Here is a 4,447-nt window from a genome sequence, read left to right as displayed (position 1 = left end):
TGATCCTTTCTCCTGAGGGGGTGGGTGAAAGGAGACACTCACTCTCTTTTTTTCTATCTCTCTTTTTTTCTCTCTCACACACATGTGCTCTCTCTCTCTCTCTCTCTCTCTCTCTCTCTGTATCTCTCTCTCTCTTATAGAAAACAAGCACTACTGGTTCCATTCTCTTCAATCTTGACATGTCAGCTATTTTAGCACACTGAACAACATATCAGACCGTTGCCATAGGCAACAGTGTGTGATGCACTACTACAAGAAAAGTTTTGTGGATTTCCCTGGGCAGTATTAGTGTCCTTTGCAATATGTGTTCTGGGCAGTATTAGTGTCCTTTGCAATATGTGTCCTGGGTATATTTGTGTCCTGGGCGTATTTGTGTCCTGGGCGTATTTGTGTCCTGGCATCCTTGTGAGCAGTCACTACTAAGCAGCTTCTCTGTGGAGTGATAATGCCTTCACAGACCGGAGTCCAGTGGTGCACCATGGAGACGTGCACCATGGAAACGTGCATCATGGAGACGTGCACTGCAGAGCCAGTCCTCTGACACTGGCCTTCTTTAGCTTGCTGCAAACCCACATTCAGCTGCAAATGAATGAGAAACTGATCTGACAAAGACCCAAATGCAACTCTCTGTGGTTACAGCAGCGTGTGGTGAGGGTGTGTGCACTGGTGGGGCTGCAGTCTTAAACAGAGAGAATCAGCATGACCCAAAATAATCAGCTAAGCGGCGCTGCCAAGTATACTCTTCAGTCGAATTCCAGAACAGCCGGGCTCTAAGAACCGAGGCAGCTCCACAGCAGAGAGGAAATGGGGATCAATCGGGCTTCTTCAAACCATAGATACAGCAGAGAGCAGTCAGTCGAACCTTCCAAGGCTCTTCTGTGGCTTTAGAATATTTTTTTTTATCAATTAGAGAAGAATTCAGTCTAGACCAGGACTCAGATACCACATTTAACAACAAATATGTGTGTGTGTGTCTGTTTGCATGTGCATGAGTGTGCATGGGTATGTGAAAGAGGTTGTGTTTTGGCATCTTGAGTGTGCCAAGAAATGGAGGTGTGTGTGTGTGTGTGTGTGTGTGTGTGTGTGTGTGTGTGTGTGTGTGTGTGTGTGTGCGTGTGCGTGTGTGTGCATGCACGTGCGTTCATGCGTGTGTGTGTGTGTGTGTGTGTGTGTGTGTGTGTCTAGGACCTGGCCTTCAGCACACGGAGCTCCTTCTGTGCGTAGAGGCTGTCCAGCTGGTGTAAGTTCCTCCTCAGCTTGAGCATCCGTCCCTCTCCACCACTCCCCATCAGTGCCCCGTCCTGCTCGTCCACACACTCATCATCCCTAACACACACGGACAGAGGGAGAAAGAGAGGGAAGCAGGGGGGGGAGAGGGAGGAAAAGAAAGATAGAGAGAGGGAGAGAGAGAGGGAGGAAAAGAGTGATAGAGAGGGATGGGGGGAGTGAGAGCGGGAAAGAAAAAGGGAGGGAGGGAGAGAGGGAGAGAGGGAGGGAGAGGGAGGAAAAGAGAAAAGAGAGAGAGAGAGGGAAAGAGAGATGGTAAGGGAGAGAGAGGGAGGGAGGGAGAGAGAGGAACAAAGAGAGGGATGGGGGAGTGAGAGAGGGAAAGAGGGAGGAAGGGAGTAGGGGAGAGAGAGGGAGTGAGAGAGAAAATGGTAGGGAGGAGGGGGTGGGGGACAGAGAGAGGGAAGGAGAGGGAGGGAGAGGGATGAGGGAGTGGGGGAGAGAGAGGGAAGAGTGAAGGGTGAGGAGGCAGACAGACAGGATGAATGAAAGAAAAAAAAACAGAAAGAACGAATAAAAATTAAAGAAATGGCAGTTGATGTGTGCTGTGGTGTCCCACAGTAGGCTTTACTTAGGCAGCCCAGGTATATCAGCTGACCCATTTTCACCGTTTTTAACATTCCATTTCCTCTGAGAATACACCGCCATCTGCTCATCACTAAACTATATCTAACTAGGAGAGAGTACTTCTGCTGATACCATACTGTGGCTCACGCCTGCCCAGCTTAGCAGGGAGACTGAACTATATAATCAGGATTTCTGCATTGGGAGAGCACCTTTACTGATACCATACCCCACCTCCCTTTCTTGGCACACTGAAGCATTAAGATTTCCCTTCACTAACCACAGGTGACCAATGGTTAAAAAACAACCATTACACCACTATCCCTCCACCAGCATGACATGGCAGTGCACAAAGCCATGTTGAAGTGATTTTGGTATGGAAAGAACATGACTGGCTTGCAAAGAACAGGGTTCTCTACATCATCTAACACCTTTGGGATGAAGTAGAACAGACTTTGTGAGCCAGGTCTTCTTGTCCAAGATCATTGCCTGACCACACAAATACTCTTCTAAATGAATGGGCAAAACATTCCATAGACACTCTTATGGAAATTCTTGCAAAAGAGTAGAAGCTGTCCCAGCTGGAACAGGTGGGAACAACTCCATATCAATACCTGGAATGGGATGTCATTGAAGTTCCTGTGGGTGTGATGGCAGACATCCCAATACGTTTGTCTATATAGTCTACTTCACTCTCACAGCAGAGTGCGGGTCAAATCAGGCCGTGTGTGTTAGTGAGCTCAGCTTTAATCACTAGTGGTGCTGGATGTCCTCCTACTCAGTAATGTGACAAGAGAGGGGATACACACAGCACAGACAGGGTGGAAGAGCAGGCCAACATGGTCAACATGAGAGCGCAGAGAAACATCACCAGGACTACCATTAGAATCCTGATGCTGAATTAAAACTCTGCAGATATCCATGGAAATACTACCATTAGAATCCTGATGCTGAATTAAAACTCTGCAGATATCCACGGAAATACTACCATTGGAATCCTGATGCTGAATTAAAACTCAGCAAATATCCAGGGAGCAGACAGAGCTTAGAGGCAGCAAATGATGTACAGACTGTTGGTATTTTACTGTTCACTGTTATCTAACATATCATCCAACCCTGCGTCTGTTTCTCTGCCTGTGCAGTACTTTACTGTTCACTGTTATTTAAGATATCAGACAACCCCGTGTCTCTTTTTCTGCCTGTGCAGGCTGCTAGTACTTAACTGTTTACTGTTACCTAACATATCATCCAACGCTCTGGCTGTTTCTCTGCAGACTGCATAATCTGCAAGTACTGTTCTGCGAAAACCAAATAAATCTCTTTACACAGACTCTGCAAGAAACAAATAATGGATTTTTAAAAAAGAAACACAGTGCTTCAAAAAAATACTTTTATTACTGTGCATTTCTCCTAAAAGCGTGCAAATACAAGGTTAATCTAAGACTTAAGTCACTGCTGGTGGACCTACGTTAGCAGGCGGCTGGGGCACTGACTGGGTAAGGGGGCATGAAGGACATCCACACATTATGCACCTACCAGTTTGAAGATCTATCGGACTGTGGAGACAGTCTCCCCTCTGTCCCCTCTACGAAGGCTCCGTTGTCTTTGCTGGTCTCCTCCTCTGGAAAAGAAACTGTGCTGTAAGACCACCTTCATTAGGGCTGGTGCATATTACAGTACTTTGATAACTAGAAATATTAACGTTACCTTCCTAAATGGTAATGTCTCAGTCACTTCACTCCCTGATAAACTCACCGTCTGTCTCCTCGTCTGTCCAGGTGTGAGTGAACGGGTCCTCATTTTCGAACGGGTTCTCCTCCACAGTCAAGTCCATAACGCTGCTCTAACTCACAAGTGAACGCAGTTGATGAGCATTGCACGCACCTGTCAAGGTTAGCCAGAGATGTAGCGTTAAGTTTGCTTGTTAACGTCAGTGAAACAGACTACGTTTAAGTTACCATTACAATGCGTCATGTAACATTGCTTGCGTCTTGAAATGTTAACCGAATACAAACTTGGAAAAACACATTGCCGTTAAACACATAGTGCTAGCCTAAATTAGCTATCGTTAGCATCATGATTTTAACCCTGAATTGAAGTTTCTGAATTGTACGTTCATTAATCCACTGAAGAAAAAAGTGGTTGAAGCTCAGTTAAAGCGACAGGTTAAAGGAAATCATACTAAACATTGAAATGTATGATACAAAACATATCAGAAAAGTTGAACTAGATGTTAGGGTTCTTCCTGTTTTCACCTTTGCTGTCTATGGGTTTCACGCGCCACTGTTTCATGCGTTGCCATGGCTACCAGTTGGGAGTTTGAGAAGGTGGGAGGGAAGGGGCGCTGCCTCTTCCGCGCCTGCATGACTGCGCCTAACTAATTGGCAACATTTCACATTGGGCTATACAGTTAAAATGTAACCACACAAAATTCTCTTTTTTGGTAGGCCTACCTCGGGACCTTTTTGTTATCATTTTACTAGGCCGAGCTTTATGTTAGTTAGCTTATAGTTGACATGAGCTTTTAAGGCTTCGTGACTTCAACACTTGGCTACTCCATCTTTGGTCTGTTAATTTGGAAAAAGATGTGTGATTT

At 45.8% G+C, this 4,447-nt stretch overlaps 1 protein-coding gene across 1 annotated transcript in view; it reads right to left on the bottom strand.

Moving 5' to 3' along the window:
* The window catches only part of cfap74 (cilia and flagella associated protein 74), a 76,479-nt gene extending 72,330 nt beyond the window's left edge, over positions 1-4,149 (bottom strand). The window contains 4 exon segments of the mRNA XM_048242324.1: positions 1,189-1,326; positions 3,388-3,472; positions 3,607-3,735; positions 4,107-4,149. The gene's annotated coding sequence lies outside the window, so the exon portion shown is untranslated.
* Between the last annotated feature and the right edge of the window lie 298 nt (positions 4,150-4,447).

Source organism: Alosa alosa, chromosome 4, assembly GCF_017589495.1.
Source record: "Alosa alosa isolate M-15738 ecotype Scorff River chromosome 4, AALO_Geno_1.1, whole genome shotgun sequence".
NCBI lineage: Eukaryota > Metazoa > Chordata > Actinopteri > Clupeiformes > Clupeidae > Alosa > Alosa alosa.
The sequence above is the reverse complement of the archived record's forward strand: the minus strand, read 5'-3'. Positions and strand labels throughout refer to the sequence as shown.